Genomic DNA, 15861 nt, shown 5'->3' with positions numbered 1-15861 from the left:
GATGTCAAAAATGCGTTCCACTAGGTAATGAAAGAATGAGAAAATCAGAGCTTTTGAACTGTTAAAGTTGACGAATTTATTTTTGATCTTGAATTAAATTGTTGACTGAATAAAATGAACTTCGAATAAGTATGTGTCTTATTTCTAGGTGGAAATTTCAAAGAACTCCTTTAACAACCTTTATAACACGGAAAGGTTTATATCGCTATACTAGACTCAATTTTGGCATAAGCTGTGCCCCAGAAATGTTCCAAAAAACGATGGAACAGGTTTTGAGTGGATATGAGGGTTGTTTGAACTTTGTTGACGACATCGTTGTGTTTGGAGCTGACCAGAAAGAGCACGAATTGCGATTAAAGAAAGTTTTGGATCAATTGGCTGATAGAAATGTTGCACTAAACAATAGTAAATGCATTTTTGGAGTGTTCGAAATGAGTTGTTTCGAGTTGATCACGGATCACAAACCGTTGGAAGCTATTTTCAGTCCGAGATCCAAACCGTGCGCTAGGATCGAAAGATGGCTCATTCGTCTACAGGCATATAAAGCAAAAGTTATTTACAAGCCAGGTAAAACAAACATTGCTGATCCAGTATGTCCGATGGGTGACGACCAACGCTGCGCCATCAGCTTTGAAAAGATCTGAAATCGAGCAAACATCGATACTTGATAAGCAAATTCAAGCGGTCAAATCCGGGATTGAGCATTACATTTGGTCTGATGATGTAGCATGATTTAAGTTATTTGCCACTGAGTTGTGTTTTTCAGGAGTAATTTTATTACGTGGAACAACAATCGTCATTCCAGAAACATTACGAAGTCAGACTTTAGACTTAGCACACGAGGGGCATCCTGGAATGTCTGTTATGAAACAGCGATTGAGAGCTAAAGTTTGGTGGCCGAAAATCGACTCTCACGTTGAACAGTATGTCAAATCATGCCGAGGATGAATATTGGTCTTAGCACCGAGCCGATGAAAAGAAGAGAATTACCTTCAGGTCCATGGCAGCATTTGGCAATTGACTTCTTAGGGCCACTTCCATCTGGGCATTATTTGTTTATGATAGTAGACTATTATAGTCGATATATGGAAGTGAAGGTCATGAAGAAAATTGATTCTGCAGAAACCATCAAACGGTTAGAGGTAATTTTTGCCAGATTCGGATTACCGCTATCCATTACCGCCGACAACGGGCCTCAATTCAAGAGTGAAGAGTTCGGTTCCTTTTGCAGAAACAATAACATACATCTTATTACGACGACACCATACTGGCCTCAGCAAAATGGAGAGGTAGAGAGGCAAAATAGATCCATTTTGAAACGTCTAATAATTAGCCAAGCTTCCAACACTGATTGGATACAAGATTTGAACACGTTTTTGTTGATGTACCGTTCTTCTCCTCATTCAATCACCAAGAAAACACCATCTGAAATGCTTTTCGGATACAACATTCGCGATAAACTACCGAACATTTTTATCCCGAAAGCATTGGACGAAGAAGTCATGGATCGGGATAAGGAAATGAAAGATAAAGCGAAACAATATGCGGATTTGAAGCGTCGCGCCAAACATAGCAGTATTCCGGAGGGCGATGTGGTACTGATGAAAAAAGCCGTTAAAGCAAACAAGTTGACTGCCAATTTTGATCCAGAACCATTTCAAGTTCTTCAAAGAAAAGGAGGAGATATCGTCGTTGAATCAAAGAAAACCGGCACAAAATATCGTCGACATGTGTCACACTTGAAGTCTCTTGTAATCGGTGGCGATCAGTCTGATTCATCTGATGACAATTCATCAGGCAGCAAAATTACTCAGGTTAACGATACGGTTGGAAATGCCAGGAACAAGAGAGTAATTCGTCAGCCTGTCTATATGTGCGACTATGTAGAGTAAATAAATAAATTTAAAAAAAATAGAAAGTGAATGTAGTATCTTAATTTAATGAGACATTGCATTTTGTACCCCATTCCCCTTTCTAACTGCTCGACCCCAGCATGCATGTGTGTGTGCGTACTTGTCTCGTTGACTCGGAATAAGATACGAACGTAGCCCGAACGGGCATTCGTTGTTGGACGAGCAGTAAGGAGTAAGGACAGGTGTCCCGTACGTTAGCTCCCTGTACGACTTCATAGATATCGAGGCAACTTTTCTTATGTTAAAATTTCCACTTCTTTTCTCTTGTATTTCAATGGTTAACTAATTGTAAACAAAATGTCAAAATGTTGGATACGCCTCGAGATTTCAACCTCTCCCCAGCAAACATGAAATCGTAATAGAAATGATGATCCAAATCGACTTTTGTGACATTTTCAATAACGATCGTAAACATGTTGGTATTGAGTGTTTTACTATCATTCATTTACGACAAGTTTGCCCCAAAAAAGTTGAATCGGATAGCAGTTGAGTCAACTCGTAAGTATGCCTCCAAAAAGTTGAGAATATGCTAATCCGACATAAACGATTTGAGTGAACAAATTTACGATAAATGAGCGGTCCTTCAATTGAAGCTCTATTTTTTACATGGTGTTTCGATAGAAGGTCCAGCAGTTCGCTCGTGTCGGTAGATTCCATCATGTTCACCGTGGTGAAATTGGCTAACGCGCCGTTGTACTGAAGCGGAGATTGCGGGTTCAAGTCCTGCCGGTGAGCCGTTGTATCTTCTTCGAAAAATTCATTATATTTACGGGTCATTTTCTTTCTTTCTTTGATACCTCATGTTTCTCTAATGGTTGGGTTGGGCCATCTACGGACCTAGGGGAGCCTCACACATTGAAGACTTCCTGGGTTGTCATCGGGAACTATCGAAGCAGGAACTGCACGACATAATGCACGACTACTTCGTTGCCGAAGACGCTGGAGTCACAGTGAAAAAAATTAGCTCGTGAGTGTTTCGAGGGACGAACGATCAATTCCAGGTTTCAAATTTAGGGTCAGGGGTCGGCCAAAGGGGCCGTAGATCACTAAAGTATTCTCCTATCATGTGGGCCTCGATCAAATTTTTCGAAAATGATCTATTTTTTCAATGAAAATCCTTGTGTGACATTTATGCCGCGAAATTCTATGAATATTCGAAAAATAGACGCATATCTGTCACACCACGAACATTTTCCCAGTACCTAGTTATTGGGTTTGGCATTTCGTGCGTGGCTCCTCCGAATGGTAGCTTAAATTGAAATAATCAGGTCTAATTCAGATTAATTGAAAGTTTACATTCTACCGTGAACGGCCCTTATTCTGCGCATTTAAAGATTTTTGAAATGTTTTAAGTAATAAAAAGTTTAACTTACAATGGATTTGCCTAAAATTTCGTTTACAGTTGGGCCAACTACCAAACTTAACGGCAAAAATAAAGAGAGCTCAATTTTGGTGCAAAAATGTGGAAAAATTGAAATATTTGGAAAAAATCATGTGTCCCTTATTTTGCGCACAAGTTTCTGCTTGTTCCTAATTCTGCGCATATGTCCCATACTCTGCGCACTTAAATAAAGCCAATGGCCCTTATTCTGCGCTTCGCGTGACGTGACGATAGTAGAGTCACCCAAGTCACTCTATTCCAGCAGTCGGTTTAGGTGAGGAACGACACTTCGGATGATCTTTGTGAGTTCTTACCCTATTCTCGTAGTCACCGTGGGTGAGAATCGTCGCATTATTTCAGGTAACGATTTTAGGTGACAATTGTCAGTACCTTTTCAAGTGGTGACGAGATAGAAATTCAGTGAAAAATTAATGCAACAGGGAATAATTAGGCTCTAAAAGTTTAACAATATTAAAGTATGACCATTTTAAAAACTTCGGCAATCGATAAGGATTTTCGGTACCTTTTCAGGTGGTGACGAGAAAGAAATTTAGCAGGAAATTTATGTACATGGGAATGAAAGGCTATAATAGTTAATTAAATGATAAAGAATGATAGTTTTGAAAAGATTGAAGCAAATATGTATGATTTTTTTTATATATTGGATTTTTTTTTGCAAAATGTGAAAACGTGAAAACACGAACACTTTGAAAATAAAATATAAGCAATAAGTCCGTTTATTTTCACTATTATCATTAGGATCATTTTTCCTCGAAACCTTTCCCCACATATGTAACAAAAATTACGTATGTTGTTTCACCTCAACTGGTTCGCAAATTCAACGTTTTCCGGCTTATTTCCGTTCTTGGGTCATGGCCTTTTCTAGTCGGAAAGTTTGGATTGGTCGGTCGGTAGTTTGGGGATGTTGAGGGAAGTGATGCCTTCTAAGATACATGCAACATAGGCTTCGATCGGGTCGTATAAATAAACGGCCGAAGGTTTTTTCGACGAAATACCACGACTTTCCTGTGGCGCAGCCTCGAAGATGGCGAAGTCATGTTGTAAGTTGTTGTTCAGTTCTAAGATTGCGATCACTTTTGCAAATCTAAAAAATAACAATAAAATCCATTAGTAAAGAATCAATCAACAAACTGTTCGGATCGGCAATTTCCGGCATGCCACGGTGGTAACCTCGGTTGGGGAAAATATATAAACCGGCACCATTCGGAGCCGTCGGCATCTGGATTTCGTTTTTTCGGCAATATGACCCAGATCCGAATCCTGCTTTGATAAGCGAAATTTCCACTTAAGTCGCACAAATCGTCCGTTTATCATCCTCAAGCAGCTTGCTGTGACCGTACAATCCGATGATGGCCATTTTCGAACCGAAATTCTAACCCGTTACACAAAAAACTAATTCGGAAAATCCGAAGCGAGAGCAAAATCAAAACAGCACCAGCTAAATTCTACCATTTTGACAGATGTGTTCATTCGGTCACTCACCTAGAGTGAACCTCTATCACTTTACCCACATCGACTCCGGGAATAGAGTATTTCCCAGTGATTTTTTGAGTTCATTTTCCGCTTCGCAGCGAAATAAATCCGGAGCGCAACTGCGAAATAGCAGTTGAAACAAAAGTGTCGCGTGAATCGCCGAAAATGAACGCGACCTTCGAGTGAGTGCCTTGTGATTCATCCGAAAGCTCCGAAAGCGGAAGAAACGTTAGAGCACGATGCCCGAAGTGTGCATACATGCGATGCGCGATTTTCCCTTCCCGATGCGCGTCCGTTTCATTCCATTTACCAGCACATGATTTGTTTGTGGATGTTCTATTTCGGTGCGCGTCCAGTGCGCGAGTGATAACGATGATTTGATAGTTTGCCGATGGGAATTATTATGGGAATTAATAATCATTTCCGCAACATTGATTGAAGGCATTTCGGATTTTTTACTAAATTTTCCAGAATAAGTTGTGGAAATAACAGCATTTATTTTCAACAAATTACTTATTAAAGTTTAAAAAATATTCAAATCTATATATATAAAAAGCAGTTTCTGTATGTTTGTTTGTTTGTTTGTTTGTTTGTTTGTCCTCTATAGACTCAGCCGTCTTAAAAGCTAGAGGTCTGAAATTTGGCATGGATACTCATTAGAACCAGGAATGATGAAAAATGTTTTTAGATTTTCGGATGACCCCTTCTGAAGGGGGTCGTCCATAGAAGACAAATATTGTAGTCGCGATATTGACGTTACTTTTCGTCGGATCGTGTTGAAAATTTGCACATGAGTGTTTTGAAAGACGAGCAATCGATTTCAAGTGTCAAATTTTGTGTAAGGGGTCGGCCAAAGGGGTCGTCCATATTAACTATTCGCTGTTTTTGCGATATTGACGTTATTATACATCGTATTCAGATTAAAATTGGTACACGAAAGTTTTGAGTGACGTGCAATCGAGTTGAGGTATCAAATTCAGTGTAAGGGGCCGGCAAAAGGGGTCGTCCATATTAAATGTTTAGTATCTCAGTGATATTGACGTGTTTATACATAGGATTGGGATAAAAATTTGCACATAGGCGTTATAAGAGACAAACAACTGATTTCACTTATCCAAAACAAAAATCAGGGGTCGTCCATATTAACTATTCACTGTTGATGCAGTATTGTCGTTATTATACATCGGATTCTGACGAAAATTGGTACACGAGAGTTTAGAGAGACGGGCAATGGACTTCAGGTATTAAATTCAGAGTAAGGGGCCAGCAAGCAAAGGGGGTCATATTAACCTTTCAATATTTTTGCAATATCACCGTTATTTATCATCGGATTGGGATGAAAATTTGCACACGGTAGATTTCAGGGACGAGCAATCCATTTTAGATGTCAAATGTTTTGCCAGGGGTCGACGAAAGGGGTCGTCCATATGAATTAATTTCTCACTTTTTTAGCAATATTGACGTTATTATACAATGAATTGCTTTGAAAATTTGCACACGGGAGTTTAGAGGGAAGGGCAATCGATTTCAAATATCAAAGATTATACAAGAAGCCACCGAAAGGGATGATTCCTGATTTAAAATTTAGTAGCAGACGACAGACAAAGTGATCGTCCAATATTTTTGCAATCATTACTTAACAAAGAATTCAGAAGTGCATCTGGAAAATGCTTGGCAATTGAATTTCATACAAACTATTCATGACATATTCCAAGTTGAAAGCGAAACGGAGTTCGTATGGGATCAGCTAGTATATCAATAAATACACTCATGCATGGCCGTAGGAACGGGACGGGGGTTTTGGGGATTAACCCCCCCCCCCATGAGGGTCAGAAAAATCAAGCGAGGTATTCTACTCTACACTCAAAATTTTGAATTCATAATCAAATTACGATAACTATCTGGACTAAAAACTAATGCAAAAACCTCAAAAATCCATCCCAAGTTCAAAGTTTTTCTACAGTTTTCCAAAATTTTCTCACTTGATCATAGAATAAGGTTATCAGATTTTTTGCAGCACGTATCCGGGATTCGAGACGCTGGTGCTAGCGCTACGCCTTCCGGACCAATCCACGAGATCTGTTCAGATGGAGGATTGTTGATATCAACCGGCTGATTGTGATGCGGATTCAATCTCAAGGTAAGTGTTCTGATTATGATTTCTATTTTGTATCATTTAATAGTCCCAGTGTTTTATTATAAAATTTTTATTTTGTCAATTAGGGGAAAAATGGCCGCCAAGAATTTTCTGAGGATAACTTGAGGGATATATTTCAACCTCAAGAAATATTTCAATGTCAAGTTAATCTTCTTTAAAAACTTGAATGCAAGTTGCCGTTCAAGAAAGCCTTTTGGGCAACTTTGATCGTTTTTATGGGCCCTATTACATAAGACGAGTCACGAGTCGTTTTACTCGATTGACCTATTTTGGCATTATAGTAGTCGAATCCTGGGGGAGGAAGACTGAATAAAAAAAGAAAAAAATCCTCCAAACGTCAAATTTCTCTCATCAATCTACCGACCAGTGCGAAGGTTCAAAATTTTACTTTCTTATTTAGTGATTTTTAATAAAACTTGTTTGATGCTGAAAAGCACTTGTTTTGCATGAAACAATGATTTAATTAGGTTTTGTTTTGCTCTGGCAAATTCTTGCATGATCAGGCGTATTGAGTCGCTCAAATTTCGTCAAAGTTTTGAAGCTGATAAATGAAAATTGTTTGATTAATGGTTGTTCTAAAAATATAGCTAAATCTAAATTAAGCACCTAACGAACTGAATTCCATGACTCGCTACATGAAACTGATCATCTAAAGTTTAAATTTGAACGATTACAAATCTTTTCAACAATTGCTGGCTTTTTGCCGAACAGTAAAAAAAACGATACAGCAAATTTCAGTCTTCCTCCCCCAGGTCGAATCGAGTCAAACTTCAATCGAGTAGCTCGACTGAGTCGACTGCTTGAAAGTTCGTGACTCAGCTGTCACGATTAAGCGAGCCAAGTTTGTTTTGATCTGGTCCTGCAGCAGAGGTGCCAGGTGTCCTGATTTATCGGGATTTGTCCTGATTTTCGAGAGACCGCAAATTCTAAAACTTTCAGTTATTCGGTGAAATCGTTCGCAAAAATCCGTAATAAATGAAATGTGCAAAATGAACGTCGTCTCCCAATGCATGAAAAAAATTGAACTGACTGAGAAAATTGCATGCCTCGTGGATTTCACGGTACCGTTTCCTGAGAGCTGCATCGAATTAGCCAAAATGCTTTGATTAGCTAATGGTAAATATTTTTTGTCTTTTGATTTGATTTTCGTTCGATTTTCACATTTCTTTTATTGTAGACCCCTGGGCAGTGGGCAGATGGGGTTAAAATAATCGAAATCGAGAGCTGATCCTCGGCAAGAACCTATTGTCATTGAAGTTGAAATCCGAAGTTTTCGCGCTGGTGATCGGCAACCTTGCCAACTAGCGACGTTGTGAAATATCATTACTGGCAACGCTTTTGTAAAGTAATAACCAGCGTGCCTATACAGCTACGGGTGGTTGCATATTGAGCAACAGTAGGCAAGGAGTACCAAAAGTTTCTCATTGGTGGGGGGTGGAGACGGAGCGCTTTTTGACAGCGAATTGTTAGCCTACCATGCCTATGATTACGATTGCCTGTCACAAGATGGACGATTCCGTGTATTCACGCAGAGTAAACTTGAATTTTGGGACGAATTAAATCTGACTTTGATTCAAAACATTCATTTTTTTGAATCCAGCTCCTGTTTTCTTTGAATCAATGAATTATAGTTTTGATTGAAAAGAATAACTTTTGAAAGAAAGAATAATTTTTTTGAATTGTATAACTTTGGACTTTGATTTCAAACAAATTCTTTAATTCAAAAGAAATTTGTTCAATTGCATATTTCTTTAGAAACAAAGTAAATTTTCTTTCAACCGAAGAAAAATGTTTTAAACTGAAAAGAATAATTTTTTGAAACAAAAACTTCAAACTTAGAAGATATTTTGCATTGACTTGCAAGAAGAACAAAAAACCGAAAAATCGAATGAAGTTCGGCCGCTCGTTTTAAAAATCAAACCAGTGAATCGGAGTAAGCTATAAATAAGGAGGATTCAGGATGCATAATGGTAAGTGTAAGTTAATAAATACTGAATATTTAAGTGAATTCAAGATTTTCTAAAACGCTTGTATAGTTACAGGACCACGGCCGACGGATAGATTTCCAAGTCTCTCGAACATGGAGAAAGCTGCGCAAAGTAACACCTTCCCAAATCCCGCGGTCGTATTTTTTCGGCCCAATCTTCAACGGCAATCACCAGTCGGACCAGCCAGCAGCTGGAGTGGCTTTCGGAAGTTTATTGACCGGCCCACGGAGAATGCGAAACTTTGTCAACGATATCAAGGGCCCTACTCGGTTATAGTGAACCAGTGTTTTATGTGTTTGTGAATAAAAAAGAATTTAAGAACTAAAATTGTGTCTTTTTATTATTCAAACTCCTAATAGGAACTTCGAAACAACAGGGTAAAAATCTTCCAATTGCAATAAATGGAAAATGGTTCAATGAATAAATGCTTTTAAATCTATATCTAAATTACCTTTGAGCAAAGATAATAACTTTAAATCAAATGAAACTGGTTTTTGTATCAAAGCATTAATATTTTGAATCTAAGATTTTTCATAAGAAAAAATCTTTGAAACAGAGGAAAATGCATTTGAACCAAAGGATTTTTTATTTATACCAAAACCAAAGGAAAAAATCCTTTGTTTTTGCGGCACTTTCCTTTGAAATAAAAAATCTTTGGTATAAGAACACACCCGAAGTTGTACACGTCCTGATAATAACTTGTCGCCAGTGAGTGTCGCCAGTAAATGTCGCCAGCGCTCATTGACGATAATTCCGATTTGGGGATTCAGCGACAATATATCGGAGAATACTGGCAGCAGCACTCCGAATGTGGGGCGCGCAGCACGCAACAGCAGGACCTTTCCGGGAGAGTGCTAGCAGCAGCCAAATAATATTCCCAATAATGTGTGGTTCGAAAGGAACTAACAACTGAATCCTTCCGGAAGAGTACTAGCAGAGTTTGGCCTGTAATTAGTTGATAGTCTCCCGAACAACTTAACTTTATTACTACAACCTGTAAAAAGCAGTAAAACACACGCACGCATGCACACACACACACGCACACAATCTTGTTAAATTTTAAATAAAAACACTTATTTTCATTTCCCAATCTATAGCATTGCTGCATGTTTAAGTTTTATTGAGGAATACTTCCATCTTTCTAATTCGAAAGCATAGGAAGTTGTCTTTGTTTCAAAAGGATTAATTTTTGCTTTGTACAGCCATAAAAACAATTTCTGTTCAAAAAATTAATGAAAAGTTTGTGTATAAGAATATTACTATTTATTGTATCATAAGTAAAAATAAATTATTTGATACAATTAATAAAATAAGTAAAACAATCTCCATCGTTTATGGAATTTTTCTACACACAAAATTTCTGAGCCTCAACTTAGCAAAAATTGGTCATCTCGCTAACTTTCAGCTACTCAGTTCAGAGTGACGGCTACTCAGTTGTCGTCAAAACCGCACCTACTCAGTTCTGACTAAACGGCCTTTACTCAGATCTGACTAACAGCCCTTTTCGCGACAACTGAGTCGGGGTTACTCAGAATGCGCGAATGATTTCGGAACGGATTTCGGCCGCTTTTTCCACGTAGGAATAGTAAAACCCAGTTAAATCAATAAGAATATTGTTAGATTGGTGTATCATAATAATAAAAAGTGAATATATTTTGCTTATTGGTTATATTTCCTTAATTAATTTTTTTTTATTTTCACCAAATTTACATTTTTTTTTCAAAATTACACTTGTACCTCTTCACTTTTTTACACCGAAATAGTGGCCTTCTCATCTGGATGATAAAGTGGTATCCGCCGGAACACTAAATTGGGGACCACGAAACCGGAAGGTGGCTTAGCTTAAATTGCTGCTGCTAGTGCACCTCCGAAAGTAGTGTTCCTTCTTCGCATATTCCATTCTCGCACCCTGTAATTAAATAAAAAACGTCAGATTATCCAGAAAATGTTAATTATAGTTAATATTTACCATTAGAAATTGGTATTCCGAATAAAAAATCAACAACTTCGTAAAAAGTGATGGAAGGCCTCGAACTAAATGATCAACATTTACTCAGTTGTCGCCTTCAAGCACTCGAATTCGCTGAGTGCCAACTTGCGTGTCGTCTGAGTAGCCGTTACTCGGAAAAACTGAGTCGTTTTAGATCAAGTGACGGCTGCTTCATATCAAAGGCGATCTCTGAGTAAAATTGAGCCGGGCTCTGAGTATTTCAAATTTAGCGAGATTACTTTCCGTTAGCAATTTTTTTTTTTACTGTAGACTTAGCACTTTCTCATCGGATTGTGTGATTTGCTCAATATGAGTAAAAAGAACCCAATTGCTACTACTTTTAGTTATTTGCAGTAGCATGGACTCAAACTTTTAGGTACATTTAGTCAGAGCTCGAACCGCGGTCGTTTTTTTGTTTTGTTTTCGTTTCAGGCCCTCCAGTTTATTTTTTCGGTCGGGATTTCGGAGCTGAAAAGTAGTTTGGTTTTGTGATTCCGGAACGAAATTCGTGGTATTACGGTTACAGTTCAAATTGTGTCCGGTTTGATGATTTGTAATTCTCAACGGTTGAGGAAAGGGACCGGAAAAAATCGATGGATGTAGCCATCAACAACCGCAAGTGGTTCCACTTCCTGGTCAACCAGCAGTGCCAGATGTACTGTTCCGCCAGATTTGGAAGTTCAATGCCCTAGCAGGACTCGGCACGGCATTTTCCACATCCCCGGTTTAAACGAGCTGATTTACGAAGGCGTCTATTGAATATCATGCCGCTTGGGAGAACGGAACACCGCAAAATGGGAAAAAAAATGAGAAAAGAACGAGTTTGCATGTAAGTTTTGAATGCGTTGTTATTGATGATAATTTTTCCATCAACTGTTTTTTAGAAATTATTAGCAAAAAAATGGCATCAAATGGAAGACGTCTCATTATTCCTGCTGCCCAAGGGTTGGCATCGAACCTCATTCAGGCGTAAAAATACTGAAAACTACCAGTTATTTTGAGCATGTTTTTAAACGCGTATCAAAACGGAGTGGAAAAGTTAAAAAATTGTGTGTTTTCATAAGCATTTTTCTCGGTAAGTGTATTTTATTCTAAAATAGTTTCCCTTGATTCAAAATCGGAAACCAGATCAGATACCTTCTGGCAATTGAAATTTTCTGCAGCTGTTTGGCAGCCACATCTAATATTTTCGAACAATTAAATAGTGGGGATAGTAGTTAGATTGAATTTGAAAGAATCTACTTAAACGTTTGTTTACATCTCTTTAATTGATTGCTGTTGCCTAAATTTCGGAATTAAAGTTTAATATTGTGTGCTTAACCAAATGTGTCAGTGAGTCAGTTTAAAAAAATGTCAAAATACTACAAACAAAACTTCCGAAGACGGTAGTGAAAAATATACATGAATTCTTATTTGCCTAAACAAAAAAACACCTATTGAATAAGAAAAAACTATTTTTTTTTTAATTTCCAGGCTGGAATGCTGCTACCTTTGTTAGTTGGCTCAATTTCATACTTCTCTGTAACTTAATCGAAGATCGAGAGAAGGGATCCGGAAGAAACATTTTAGCCTCTTGGCAATTTAGCCACCTTGCCGAATGAAATTCATAGACCGAAGATTTTTTTTAAATTGCGCGCTGATGAGCTTTGTGACTTGGCAAACAAACATTATCCCACCTTGGGAACAAAGACTGGTGTGTTCTTTGAGGTTTGACTTCTTAATTTTAAAGTGGAAACGAGAAATTGAAAATGCCTTTTACGACCGAATTTCGTGACTTCGAAAGGTAAGTAGGTAATTTTATAATCAACAAATTTCCATCATTATTATTCCAAATTTTTAAAGCAGTGCTTAATTTTATAGATGAAAAATAGTAATTATTAAGTAGGTAATTAAACAATCGTTGTTAAGTTTGAACTGAATTAGACTGCCCATTACAATTTCCACCATAACATAAAATAAAAGGATTTGAAAGAAACTTGATCATTTATGTTTTTTTTCTTCAGATTTCGGTAAAGCGATGAGAAAGAAGTTGTAACTTTCAAAGTTGGACTTTATGGTAATGGCTTTTTCAACACATTTTTATTTCATAAACTGATAAACTTTTTTTTTCAGAAATTTGTTTACAAACGATCATCTCGACATCTCGAAATCATTGACGGCAAAGAAGCTTCTGAAGTGAAAAAAATCCTCCGTGATTAAAATAAAACAAAAAATAGGAGCCCATTCTCAAAATCTTATTATTTGAAAAAAGAAAACCCATAAATTTAATATAATGAAATCTTAAATTTTACTCGAATTCTAGCAATTATGAAGAAAAAAAAATTACTAATATTCCAGCAAAATTATTCCATTTACTAAAAAATTAGTAAAAATTTAGTCCAGACACTTTTCGACTGTTTTGCTAAAATTTTAATAAAAAAAAATTGCTAATTTCATTGCTAACTTTTTAGCTGGTCAAATTTGAGCAAAATTTTGCTAATTTCCGGCCTCGAAAGTTTTGTGTGTAGGTCATGACTTTGATACATTCGTCTCGTATCGCTTGTAGTGAACAGTCGCGTTTCGAGATTTCGTCCAATATATCCGGGTGTTTCGTTCCGTTCGGACGGTTAATACGGTGTTTTGTGCCGCGCTTTTCGTTTTTCTGTAAAAGGCAGGCCCCAGCTCAACAAAGGGGTGCTATTATCGTGCTGGTGAACAAAAAAAGTTTTTCTGGCTAGCTGACTGCCCTCAACTGTTCACCACGAGGGCCGCCGCCATTGTTTGACTCATCATCATCAATCCGGTCGTTCTCGCTCGAGCCGAGACTTGACGTGGCAGCCATCTACGAGGAAGGACCACGTGGTTGGGATCACCACTGAAGGAGCCAATCAAAACAAAAATAAAGTTTGTTATACTTTTTCTTACTTTTCCCTTTTTCTTATTCTATTTTTTTTCTCTATTATATATATTTCGATGAAATTGAGCTTCGCTTTTATTTTCATGAAATATGAGCGAAGGCGGGGGGTCGGACCCGCCAGATGTAGATGGTAGGAAAATCATCAACGAAGATGAGGAGCATCTTAAGGATTCAGCTGTAGCTGGTCCTTCGAATGCTCATCCTTCTTCGGCAGTTGATATTGCTCCTCCATCTGCAGCTGCGGAAAAAACAACCCGACTCCGAGTTTATCCAGAAAGCTCAACCTTCTCTGGGCCTTGGGTGGTTTTTATCCGGCCCAAAACTAACGGAAAAAAACTTAATTTAGTACAGATCATTTAAGATCTGGCTAGGTGGCCCTCCGTTACCAGCGTTAGCAAGGTAAGACCGAACAAATTGCGCGTTGTTGCAAACGGGATTCTTGCGAGCAATTTTTTCAACTTAGAGTATCAGCTCTATATTCCGTCTCGAGACGTGGAAATCGAGGGCGTGATCACCGAATCGAGTCTGGAGGCTGAATACGTTAAGTCTCACGGCGTTGGCAAGTTCAAGAGCCTTGATTCGACTTCGGTCGATATCTTGGATTGTCGCCAACTCAGAACTGCCACCGACGTTGATGGAGTTAAAAAGTATACTCCTTCAGACTCGATTCGTGTGACCTTCGCGGGAACTGCCCTCCCTAACTACGTCTTGATTGACGGAATTTTAAGGCTTCCAGTACGCCTTTATGTGCCTCGTCCCATGCAGTGCAAGAACTGCATCAAGTTGGGGCACACTGCTTCACATTGCTGCAATAAGCAGCGATGCCCACGTTGTGGGGAGAATCATGGGGAAGGAGCGTGCTCAGCAATAGAACAGAAATGTGTCTATTGCGGGGGCTCACCCCATGATATCTCCTCTTGCGAGGCATTTAAAGGCTCCTGGGATAAACAGAGGCGCTCTTTAAAAGAACGTTCCAAACGTTCTTATGCCGCCATATTGAAGAGCGCCTCTCCGCCGACCCAATCTTGTAACATCTTCTCTGTGCTGTCAGTTGATGAGGACACAGACACAGTAGATGAAATCCAACCAGTTTTCTCTGCAGGAGCCTCTCGGAAGCGAACAAAGGCGCCTTCCCCTAGAATACCAACCAAAATTCCTGCGGTTTCCTCTCCAATCAGGGTTGAAAAAAAATCTTCCGATGCAGAAAAAGAAAAACAAGTTCCTCCAGGCTTTCGCGGAAATGTACCAATACAGAATAAACCAACTGCGGAAACTTCGCAAAACCAAACCCATAACGCGAGTTTGTCAGAACCAACTACATCTGGGCTTTTTAAGCTTTCTGACATTTTGAACGGAATTTTCTCGTGTTTTAACATATCGGAAACCATCAAAGGCATTGTTTATGCAATGCTTCCTGTAGTAAAGACATTTTTAATGCAGTTGATGCAAACTTGGCCCTTCCTTTCAGTGTTTGTCTCTCTCGATGGCTAATTTAAGCCGAGAGGTCGGAGACATCACTGTTCTACAGTGGAATTGTCGTAGTCTTATTCCAAAAGTGGATTCACTGAATTATTTACTTCATAAAACTAAATGCGATATTTTTGCTTTGTCTGAAACTTGGCTTTCTTCTCAATCTAACATCTCTTTCCACGATTTTAATATCATCCGTCTGGATCGTGACGATTCTTATGGAGGGGTGCTTTTAGGGATCAATAAGCGCCACTCCTTTTACAGAATTCACCTTCCTTCATCAGGCGGAATTGAAGCTGTTGCTTGTCATACAACTATAAGAGGTAAGGACATATGTGTTGTCAGTTTGTACTGGCCTCAGAGAGTTGCAGTGGATCGAAGTCACCTAGAGGACCTGTGCTCAGTGCTCCCCAGTGCAGCCAAGGTTGATCCTGGGTGATTTCAATTCACATGGAACTGTTTGGGGAGAACAAATTGACGATAGTCGTTCTACTCTTATCTATGACATTTGCGACAGTTTTAATTTAACGGTTTTGAACACGGGTGAAAAAACACGGGTACCTAAACCACC

General features: G+C 38.6%; 1 protein-coding gene and 1 long non-coding RNA gene across 6 annotated transcripts in view; one reads left to right on the top strand and one right to left on the bottom strand.

Annotated features, from left to right (window-relative positions):
- Nucleotides 1–15861, bottom strand: part of LOC129747123 (calpain-D) — a 450101-nt gene that overhangs the window by 318296 nt on the left and 115944 nt on the right. The window lies entirely within an intron of this gene.
- On the top strand, nt 11158–13145 carry LOC129747216 (uncharacterized). The gene is made up of 3 exons (XR_008737467.1): nt 11158–12707; nt 12928–12980; nt 13037–13145. It is a non-coding gene; the product is annotated as an uncharacterized LOC129747216 (long non-coding RNA).

Source organism: Uranotaenia lowii, chromosome 1, assembly GCF_029784155.1.
Source record: "Uranotaenia lowii strain MFRU-FL chromosome 1, ASM2978415v1, whole genome shotgun sequence".
NCBI lineage: Eukaryota > Metazoa > Arthropoda > Insecta > Diptera > Culicidae > Uranotaenia > Uranotaenia lowii.
Note: the sequence above shows the minus strand (reverse complement) of the source record. Positions and strands in the feature narration are given on the sequence as shown.